The sequence below is a fragment of the Dipodomys ordii genome, unplaced genomic scaffold (genome assembly GCF_000151885.1).
Source record: "Dipodomys ordii isolate 6190 unplaced genomic scaffold, Dord_2.0 Scaffold119, whole genome shotgun sequence".
NCBI lineage: Eukaryota > Metazoa > Chordata > Mammalia > Rodentia > Heteromyidae > Dipodomys > Dipodomys ordii.
In genome coordinates this window covers 4,200,902-4,212,901 of record NW_012267335.1, presented here as the reverse complement: position 1 = coordinate 4,212,901, position 12,000 = coordinate 4,200,902, and the positions used below count along the sequence as shown (strand labels likewise).

Below are 12,000 nucleotides of genomic sequence, written 5' to 3'. Positions count from 1 at the left end.
TGATGCTATGTCTTTAAAGAAAAGTTGATCTCTGCTTGCAAACATTTCACATGGTAATTCTGCCCTTGATTTTCATCAGCTCTTAGATCAACAAGCAAAACCCTTTCTTTCTCTCTTTTCATTTGAGAACTGCAGTTTATTAAGTGTCTTGGCCCAAAATATATGGTTAGATCCCCCTAAAAAATAGAAAATACTAACATAAAAATTCTAGAAACATTGAGATGAAATAGGAAAGGACAAATATCTTCCAATGATAGAAAGTAAAAACTAAGAACTTGAATAATGAGTAAATGTTATGAAATACTGTATATACAGTATTGTGTATTATATATACAATGAAATAAGTTGGAAACACACTGGAGCTATAACAAAAGAAAATAAATGAATAAACACAAAGCAGAGGGGCCTGTTCTCTATGTAGATGTTTACTAAATCTGGAGTCTCAGAATTTCTTTTTGCCATGTTTGATTTTCAAGCAAGACCCTTCCAAGCTGTAGGTTTATTTAACACATCATAGGTTTACGTAACTTCCCACAGTGGTGTTTTACTCAACAATATTATTATAATTCATCATGTCAATAACTGTTCTGATCATTCTCTCATTCCTTATGGTCAAGTGGGAATGCAACATTACTAACAAGGCTTATAGTTGCAAAGGATAGCAAAGGACCAACTATTTTCAGCTCGACTCTTACTTTTATTGTTCCCAGGTCAAACATTAAAAAGTAGCCAGTGAAGGATTCATTAGTAGTGTTAAAAAACACTGGGCCTGCTGACTAACTCCGGAACCCAGGAGCAATTATCAGATGACCTTCTAGATGTCCGGACCACCATGAGCCATACAGGATGGGGATGAATGTCCTGAAAGGGATGAGATAGAAAAAGAAAAAATTGTTATGGGCTGAAGGCATAGATTCTATCCCCCAATCTGTGGGCAGTGAGCCCCGGAAGAGCTATACGGTAGCTGCGAAGGATGAGCATGTGTTCCTGTGTACTGAGCATCTTCTGTGTTGCATCATTAGCACACACCATGTGCACTTTCATTGAAATAATTTAGATTTACTTGGATTCCTAGGTACATTTCTACTTTTCCAGCTTTTCCACTTCATAACCATTGACATTATGCTTCCAGGCTGTGAGAGTCTGTGCTGCTGTTTCATGTGAGATATGAACGAACACATGGTCTCCCCATGCAAAAATATTGATCTTCTCTTCACCTTCAACACCCTGTCCAGCCCCATCTCCTCAACAGAACAAGGTTCCAGCCCACGTAGCAAAAGCACATTTTCTTTGAAAAGTGGAATAATGATTTGATGAGTATCACTCACCCGGCCAGAAAACCTAAGGCAAGAAAGAAGTTTCCTTCCTAACCATGAGCCAGTTTATGTGATTTCAAGTACACGGGAATAGGTTTGTTGTTTGGCAACAAGCTAGAAAGCAGACAGTATTAAAAAGCCCCCCAAGACCTTCAAGCAGTGATTCTCAATCTTGTCTTCAACTTGAATGAATGCTCAGGGGAGTCTTTAAGTCACGGGATGGATGTTCAGGTCCACAGTAGTTCGATTAAATCAAAAGTTCTGAGAGAAGAATTGGAATAAGTAGTCCTCACAGATTTCAGCTGGTGTCAACGGGTGCCCACGGCTGATATCAGCTGCTCCGAGGGCCTCACAGGGGAGGGAGAGGAGGGAATCGCGTTGTACGCGCGCCCGATGTGCCCACAGCACTGGAAACAAGCCTGAGGATCTTTTACTCCGGTAGCCTGTTAATCATGTGGTCTCTCGAGGGGCCACGTAACAGGATTTGTTGACTTGGCAAGAGGTACTGCTATGGCTTCTGGGGAAAAATCAAGCCTGCCTCGGCCTTACAAAGAGAATCTATAAATGTGTTGCCTAGGCTGAATTTTAAACATGTGTTCCTCATTTTAAATCAGAACTGGTTTACCAGAGCCTGATAAATCTAAATCTGCGACTACCAGGAAGATGGTTCCATAATGAACTTCTTGAACAATTACCTGAACGCTGCATAGACATCTGTCATCGCAGCGTCTGGGGGTTTCATTTGTCCTCTGTTTTCCGCAATTATTTAAATTATTTCCCTGGAAACAGGGTGATATCAGGTAGAATATTGATGAATATTCGAGTGTTCATTGCATTGGAGGCATGCATATGAGAATCACAAATTAATCAGGCTTGTTCCTTTCAATCGGTCTCAATATAATGGAAATGGCCAGTGTAAAGTAAGAAAGACAAAATGCATTGAGGAGCATTCAGGAATTCTACAAAGCCACCTTATGAATCCGATGACTTACATGCAGAAGAGGATGAGGATTACTAATCTTAGTTATTCAACACTAGTTTTTTCCTGACTAATAACTAATTCAGAAATGTGTAAGGAAAATTGGAGAAATATCACCAGCAGTCTTATCATCCACATGAAAACACGCATTTCACGCACATGCATATGTGTACGAATATAGTGTATGGATTATATACTATGTTTGAGATACTTGTATGTGTCCTTTACACAAGTGTGTAAGTCTCACACTTATATAGACACATGTATATGTACATACATAGTATATTTAAAAACATGTATTTTGTGTATTACATATATAAAAACATTTTTATATGTACCAAAACATATTTGTTATTATAGGAGAGGAAATAAATAATGGCATAATTCCTCTCTTCATGTTCTTAATTCTTTGAGAAGATGAAGGCTCTTGCAAGGCCTTTATTAGTGGTAAAGACCACATTAAAGAACACAGCTTTGTCTGAGAACCAAAGGAATCATCTAACAGAAGTTGAGAATTAGAATGATGCAGAGCTGCAGGGAATTCTGGACCGAGGCTACTTGAGCTTTGTAGCATACCTCTAGAGAAGCAGAGTTGATCACGAATGCTCTGTAAATAGTCTGGCTTCCAAGGAGAAGAAGAGTTGGAACTAAAATGAGTATGCCATGTCTAGGCTATACAAGTTTACTGTATACATGTAAATTTTCCATAACATATGCGTAACTATATCACATAGAACATGAACTGCATCTACAATTGTAAAAACTTGATGATCTGGAGACTTAGCTGAGTACAAAGTCAATTCTTGAGAAGTTAGCTATATTAATTTAAAAGCAAGTTACATCTGTACCTATTCTATTGGAAGTTTTGCAATAACACTTACAGGCAATGAATTATAGACTAACCATAGCATGAATAAAGACCATGAATTCATGGATTCCATCAACAAAGTTGTCCTAATCTTATATAGACACCTTCTATAAGTATTACACTTCTATGGAGAAATTAAGGTTGGAACAATAGACACCACTTACAAGTAAGTCCAAGAAAATTCCAAACTAAAATTCCTTGGAATTTTGGGTATAAGTTAGAGTCCAAAAGTTATCCTCACTATTATTAATTTCTTTTGGTTGGTTGTGAGGCTTGAACTCAGGACTTGAATGTTATCCCTGAGCTTTTATTTGCTCAAGGCTGATGTGATACCACTTTGAGCCACAGCTCTACTTCCTGTTTTCTGGTGGTTAATTGGAGATAGGAGTCTCACAGACTTTCCTGCCTGAGCTGGCTTCAAATTGTGATCTTCAGATCTCAGCCTACTGAGTAGCTAGGATTCCAGGCATGAGCCACTGGTGCCTGGGTCTTTCTTAACTTTTTAATCTGTTTAGATTGGTTAGAAGAGTCCAGTGTCCCTGAATGGGGTTAATTTCCTTCCGAAACTGAAGCCTGGAAATGATCCAAGTCTGCCAAAGTCTCAGAAACCCTTAATTCAGTCTTGAAAACCATGTTTAATCTAACAGAACTCTCTAATAGGACTCACAAGCTGCAAGACAAACCCTACCCTCCAGGACCGCAATCCAAGGTACCTCTGCAGACCTCGTGTATGGATTGTAGAGGTTCTCTGTAGTCTGAGCCAGGGAGGTGAGTGACGGATGGGGAAAGTCCTAATTCCCATGTGGCTAATTTACTGGCCAATCTACCTTTCTGGAACCCACAACTCATGGGGATAATATATAGGGACCTCCTAGCGAATGACAGACACTGGAAACATACCCTACTTCGGGGAGAGCAGGAATCTCTGTCTCTGTGTCCATCAGACTGTCCTCCACCGGAGGACAGCCTTGAAACAGCTCTCTCTTCCTTGTGAACATGCCAGCAGCTTCTTCACCAGGTGTGGAGTGGATTTTATTTCTGGCTCATCTGACTTTAAACAAACCTCTTGACTTCCATTTCCTCCGGAGCACTTCAGCTCTGAAGATGAGCTCCACTAAATAGTACTGACTTCAAGGGAGCCGTCAAGCACACACTTGGGTGGCTGTGTACGTCGGCCCTCTTCTTTCGCCTCTTGAAATGGAATTGCTATGGTCTGAAAATACCCTGCTTTCTACCTCAGAGCCAGCGGAAAAAGTGCCCTGGGAAGAGTTCTGAGCTGCAGCCGCTCTGCAGGCTGTGCAGGCTGGTGCTCGTAGGGAGGGTCAGTACTGCAGTCATGTGCACCCCTAGGTCTACTGCAACTGCTCTATTTTCCATCCCATAAATTTCATGAGCACAGTGGTACCCACGTGTCCAGCTACCACAATTAACATTTTGAGACTTCGATACCTTTTATGGTTTTTCTACTCGTGAGCCCTTAAACCAGACATGAAATTTAAGATTGAGTTTCTCCACAGCTTCAGCCTCTACCCTGAATATCAGAGGGAATAGCATCTACTGTGCCGCACCCCCACCCCGATGAGAGAGCCTAGAAGCTCTCAGGGCTCTTTGGCTCATGAATAACTGTGCTGATTACTGTATGCACTGCAGGTAATAACCCCTCTTTAACCTAACCAGGACACCAGGCCAGGCTGTGCACCAGTCGTATAAACTATCTCAGCCTGAGGCTGTAGCACCTGCCAAAGACACTCCCTTTGTTAACATTCAAGGTCAAACTGCAGCAGTCTGCACGCGGAGGCCATCTGTGCTGGCCAGGTCTGGGCCTTCGGCCCTCTCTCTTCAGAAAGTCATCTGGGGTTAGAAACACAAAGTCAAAAATACCTAATGACTAATGCTTAAGGACTCAGTATGTGCCCCGTAGTTAAAAGCTAATTATACACAGCAAACCTTACTTGGCCTCATGCAGATGCCACAAATCACCGATGTCAAACTCTCTCCCCAGATGCTAGGCCTAAGGATATACCAGGGGTCTTATTCATTACACCTGCAATTGGCTTTCCAAAGTCACTTGTCTCTTGCCTTGTTTCCCAGTGCACTAGGTGATTGTGCAGAATATGGATCGAAATACACATATACAAACATATAAATATAGAGAGAGACACACATATATACACACACACACAGATATATTTCCTTTTTTTCTTTTAAAAAGATTTTTATCATAGGAGACATCAGGACACTGCATCCTTAATAGATTGTAAATGCCTCATCTATATTTGCTCACATAAAGCTATAAAATGAATCAATTGGTTTCTAGGTTAATATGTAATACATAAACCGTTGAGTCAATATTGGTACTATTTAGCATTAGTCACTGCTCATTACCTGCAAAAGAAAAAAAGACCCTCAAAATTATTTCATCCACATGAAGAATTTAATCATTCATGGAACCGAAAAATCCTAGTAGAGACAAACACTGAAGAAATCATGACTGGTGATAGCTCTCCTTGGACCTGTTTTGTTCCCGTCCACCACCCAAATCGCACTTTGTGTTTAGCTTTCCTCAGCCTGGCAGACATATTTGGCTAGCTAACTGACCATGTTGCATACCCAGAGAAAATGGTGGATACGTGGAGACTCCAGTGGAGGATAGGGAAGATATGTCCCATGGGAGGATATGGGCTCTGCTCCACGGGCTCTTGAACGACATGCCTCCAGGTTTCATTCATTACTGATGCTCACTTCCTTCCCTGGGGCATGTCATGGTTCTGACCACCCCAAAGGCAGAGGTACTTACCCAGCAGCCCTCACACGCCCACCAAAGTCTCCCATCCTGCCGAGCCATTGTTCAGGAATGGGAAGACAGCTACAATTTTCCCAAGACACAGCAGGTTCTACAGAACGAAGAGCCTAACAATTCAAGGGCAGAAGGGGCTATCTGGGCTGGCTGTTGCAGAGGGTTCCTCCCGCTGAAGAGAGAGAACCTTGGTAGAAGGGGCTGGAGGAGCAGAGCTGCTCATCTTGTGGCAGTTCAAAAGCAAAGGGAGAGAAGGTAGGGGAGAAAGGAGATGGACAGAGAAAGAAGGGGTGAGAAGCCCAAGACAAGATCTAGCTAGCTTCCTAAGCAATAGGAGTCCAGCTGGCCTGCTGCTGGTATGCACAAATGTCCACCAGCTTTTCTTCCACTGATCATTTGTGATTTCTTCCCTATTTAAACAAAAGTCGCCCTTTGGGATCAGTGTGTTCAAATTTCTACTCTGCTTTCTTTTGAGCATTCAATGTGGATTTCTGCTACAAGCAGTTCCTGCTTCTGGAGTGATCGCCCAAGATTATGCTATGTCTATTGGTTCACTGAGAAGGGACATTCATGACTTTTCCATGAGAAGAGTCTTTAAAAGACAAAAACATGGGTATTAGCATTTGATAGCTAAATGAAACAGTATGTGAGAAGAAATGGACTGGAAAGACAAATTCAGGTTTATTTAATAGAGATTAGCGGAGGAAATAGGAAGGATTAAAGAAATTAATCTTAAAAATGGCTCCAGAGATGTTGAACCGACACTTGCAATAAAAACAACAGCAAGTTCAGTTGAAGCCTGAACTGAAATGTCAGTTGGTCATATATTTGATCTCATGATTTATTTCTATTCACCCTTTATCCTGCTGGAGCAGGAAAGGACCCTATTCTGAGGCTTCTGGGGGAGGGGCACCAAGGAGTTTGATTAATTAGGGGACCACGCAGGAGGAGGTGGGCAGGACAGGGCAGGGCAGGGCAGGGCAGGGCAGGGCAGGGCAGGGAAGGGGAGGGCAGGGCAGGGCTGGGCAGGGCAGGGCTGGGCAGGGCAGGGCAGGGAAGGGAAGGAAGGAAAAGGAAGAAAGGGGAACTGAATGTTTTTGAGGAAATGATGAAAAGTGATTAGCCAAGAAAAACAAATACTCTGCACTGCTGGAAAGGCTGGGGTACCTATATAATTCTATCATCCTGGAAATCTAAAGTAAGAGCATTTGTCAAAAGGGACAATATTTTGCACACTTAAATATTTCTTATTAACCCCATTAACTACTTCAGTGGAAGTAAGAGCAACCTGTTCTACATGAAAAGTCTTTCGAATGCATTGATACCTTGAACTCTTACATAATTGAAAGCAATTAAGTTGGCATAAAAAAGCCACTGTCTAGCCTGGCACCAGTGACTCACGCCTGTAATCCTAGCTACTCAGGAGGCTGAGATCTGAGGATTGAAGTTCAAAGCCAGCCGGGGCAGGAAAGTCCGTGAAACTCTTATCTCCAATAAACCACTTATGAAACCGGAAGTGGCGTTGTGGCTCAAATGGTAGAGCACTAGCCTTGAGCTGAAGAGCTGAGGGACAGCGCCCAGGCCCAGATTCAAGCCCCACAACTGACAAAAACAAAAAACCAAAAAAAAGCCACTGTCATATAAGAGTTTGGCTGGAAATGGATGAAATAAACTCTGAATTGTCTAATTATTTAATGTATTTTGGTTAATTCATTGACTAGTGAAATAAATGACAGGTAACAAAACTGACTTCAAAAGTTCACATTAACATAGACCTTCAAGGTGTTCTCAAAAGTCTACAATTGCCTGGTGTCTGCTGGTCAGGCTCTCAGACAGAGCACTGTCTAGTCCCTGTCCTTCTATAAAGAAGACTAAATATTAAATCAACGGTTTGTGTCTTATCTATAACACAGCAGTTCCATATCCCAATTATCAGTTTTATGGTACAAATTGCAATCTAGCTACTATAATTATTTCATTTGCTTCTACTGTGATCTTCATAACCGTTTTGTACTAGTGAGTGCTGCTACTTATAGGTTCCAGATTCAGCTAAAATAAAGGCCCAACGTTAACGTGTTCTTCATTAGGCTAATGGGAATTGGCCGCAAACTTATGTCCTCTTAGAAGATACCAAAATGGTTTTTAGCAAATTAGGTTCGAAGTATCCTTGTGAGCCTGGCGCAGCCGTTTTAAAGCACACAGTTGTTAGACATGGCCCTGAAGCCCTGCTGGTAAATCAATAGCCTAACAATTTTATTTTCTGTCTTTTATCCCCAAGTATTGAAGTGCTGTCCTTAAGAAAGAACCTTCGGAGAGGCCATTCTTTCAGACCTGCAGAGCAGAGGCCTGTATTATTGATCTATTTATTAAGAGAGAGATAAGACCTAAAAACGGTGAATATCGAGCTTACCTTTTATTTTCTGTGCTCAGTGAACATGAACAAAATAGAATAAAACCACAGTAGCAAACCTCATTCCTTACATTAAATATAACTTGCCCTTTTCCGTGGCTACTATAATTACACTACAGTTGTGATAGACAAGATGCCAATGAATAATTACTGCATTATGTATGAAAGACAATTGAAAAATTACTGGATATGGAATCCAACGGCTGGGTTGGGATTTTCCTTGTGTGGCTGCCAATAGACTGCTTTCTTTTCCTGAGCTTCATTTTAAAATTGTCCTGAAAAATCAGATGAGGTCATCCTGCAAAGTGTCTGCCGTTTAGTCTGACAAATGCTCAACAATCATTGGTGCACTCTGTGGGAGAGAGAAGTTTGAAGCAGATTCTTCCTGTTGCTCTGTAGCCCATGTGTAACAACCCTGGTGTCTACATGCCAATGACATATTCTCTGATGCCACACGTAGGCTGTACTTCCAACTCCACCTGACCATGTTAAAAAAAGAGGGAGAGTGTGAATTTCTTTGTTTTCTTACTGTAATGTCTAAAGTCACCATTCACGTAGAAAGATGCTATTTTCTTTATTAATGATGTCCCAACAAATAAAATGTTAAAAATAAATTGCTGGGAAAGATAGTGCAAAATGAAACTTAGCAGGTGGAAGATCAAGTAGAATCAAGCTCTTGACCACGTCATAAAAATGGTTTGACCTAATAGGTTGGAGGCAAATAGAGGTACATTATTTGGGACATGCAAATGTGCATGCATACATACACAATCATATATATATATATATATATATATATATATATATATATATACATCCTTCTTTCCAGTGTCCTTTTAGAAATGTCATGAATAAATAAATAGATTTTTCCATTTAAAAATGACATCTTTTTTCTCCCTTAGAGATGTGCTGGGTTTTGAACTTATGGCCTTATGTTCTCTAAGTAGATGTTATACCACTTGAGTCATACCCCAGCCCTAAATTCAAATTTTGAGTCAGAAATTAGAAACAAAATAGCAGCTCACATATGAGTGGAGAGAGTTTAAAGTTCATAGCCACGTGGGAACTGGCAAAGCTAGCTACTGCTGCATTTCGTGGCCAACGGAGTGTGATGGCTTCTATCACATCTTCGTGATTAACTCAGTCAAAACCTTCCTGTAATTATTTTTTATCATTGTTTGTTTCTTTGTTTGTGCAACTACTATCAGACAGCAAAGTCCTTTTCTATTCCAAAGCTTTGCCAGGTGACTTGCAGTGAAATACGTTCTGTCAGGTCTCCTAACAAATCCTTATGGAGCCTCCAGGGCCCAGGTCCACATCCTGCAGTGGGTGTTTCTTTTCTCCCTTCTTCCTATTCCTACCAACAAAGTGTCCCTGCTAGGTGACCCAGCAGTCTTCAGAATATTAAAACTGAAGATCTGTCTGCGAGCTCCCTGAAGTTGGGGACCTTGAAGTCCTGTCCCATAGCACTATGCCAGCACACAGAGCACACATGAAGCAAGTTCGGTTGGTGTCATGATCATGAGTTTCTGCATTCGCTGTGGTTTCTGGGAGAGAAAAAGCACACATGAACCCACGACAGGTGTTACATGAACAGCCATGGGCTGAGTTTATACATACAGACTTTCATACATACAAGCTCTCAGATACTCTTACACTTGTACCTGTGAGTTTGACTCCATATTTGGTTTTCTGATCTGCAAAACAAAAATAATGACGACCTGTCCTCCCTACCTAACGGAAGCAATCAGGACCCTTTCTCTGCCCAAGCAGACAAGGGAAAGATGACTTCTGACTTAATTAGAGCTCATTTTTTTTTCTGACAGAGTTCTTTCCTAATGTACACAATTATTACCATGAGTACTCTACAAAACACACATGGAAAATATCAGTTATTTTTAGTAATTATTTAGTAATAATATGTAAAATGCATAGAGGAAAGTGAAAAAATGCTAGAAAAAATACAACTTCTAGGTAAAAATGTCTTGTACTTAATAGAATCATGTCTCCTTTATATGACAGACATCTTCTTTTGCTAATTATTGCAACTAATTTAATGGAGCACAGTAGGACAATTTAATACATGTATAAAATGGGTGATCATCAATTCAGGATTAATATGCCATTTTTAATATTCTAAAATTGTATTGTTAACACATAATGATCACAGACATTTGTGGTTGCATTGTGATTCTTCAACACATGAGTATAGTATGCATGGATCAAATCTGGCTAACGAGTGTTTCCAAGACCTCATCATTACTTTGTTTGGAGCCTTTAAACTTCTCTTTTCGATAGTTGCTCATAAAATGTTTTCTGTCCATTATTCTCCAGGTCACTAGGACTTATTGCTTCCGTCTATATGCAGAGATCCATGAACAAATCTCCTACCAGCACCCAAACCCACCGTTTCTGTCCCAAATAATCACTAGTGCACAATCTGACCTGTTAAAATTGTCCTCACCTGAAAGAACATGTGGGACTTGTCTTTGTACACCTGAGTCACACCCTGGGCATTCTGCTTCTTCCATCTATTTTCCTGCAAATGATTACATGTCATTTTATCATCAAAGAGTATTCCGCTGGGCATATAATTCATTCTGTATCAAGTCTTCTGTGCATGGACATTGAGGTTGGTTTGATATTTTAGCTATTAAGAACAGCACAATGACAAAATCAAGAATTGGAGTGTTTCTGCTGTACTATTTTCACCTCTTTGGATCGATACCCAGCAAGGTGGAAGCTGGATAGCAGTTTGGTTTTAGGCTTCGTTTCTTGAGGAACTCTGTTTCTGCATGATGGCTGTGCCAGGGAGTTCTCTCCATATCCTTGCCAGTGTTTGCTATTTTGGTCCTTTGTATGATAGTCATTCTAACTAGGGCGAGATGCTATTACATTGTGATTTTTTACATATATTTCCCAATCACCGAGGAAACTGCACATTTTACATATTTTACATATATCTGCTGATCACCTGAATTGCTTATATTGGGAAATATCTATTTATAGAAAGTAGAAGATAGAGCATTTCTAGGATGTTTTTTTGGGGTAGAGCTAGGATAACAAGATACACTTGACTTCTTTATAAAGAAAACTGAAATGTTCAAAACCAATTTTACATATTCAAATTAAGGTACAGCTCATCTCTCAAAAGTACTACAAATAAAATAACTTGAAGTACAACTAATAGTATTTCATCCAAGACTCCAGAATTAGAAGAAAATATTCTTTCAAGAAGAAAAATCATTCCATTTTATGTGTCATAAGGAGACAATATTGATTTACCTTTGTAATGATTTACCTTTATTTTTTTCTTGACTTAGAATGCAATACAAGGAAGGATAACTAATGTATTTGTATTTACTTAACTTTTATCTCTGAAGAATGGGGTGATTGCCACTGAGGTAGGATTGCACCTACTTCCCTTACAAGGAGAATCGGTTCTGTTCTGGGAACCCAGAGAAAGATTTATTACAGTGCTCAAACATTAGAACCATTATTTGCAAGTTTTCAAAATTAAATTCAAAGACATAAAACACAGAACAAAAGCAGGGCAAATATACTATAAAGTGTTTTTAAAAAAATAATTATACACAGAGTTTCAGTAGTCAGTACCCATGAGGAAAAGAT

The 12,000-nt window shown here is 40.1% G+C and overlaps 1 long non-coding RNA gene across 1 annotated transcript; it reads right to left on the bottom strand.

Annotated features, from left to right (window-relative positions):
- Positions 1-8,358: 8,358 nt before the first annotated feature.
- LOC105995695 lies at positions 8,359-11,658 on the bottom strand. Its single transcript, XR_001175577.1, has 2 exons — positions 10,835-11,658; positions 8,359-8,849 (listed from the first exon to the last, which is right to left on the bottom strand). It is a non-coding gene; the product is annotated as an uncharacterized LOC105995695 (long non-coding RNA).
- Between the last annotated feature and the right edge of the window lie 342 nt (positions 11,659-12,000).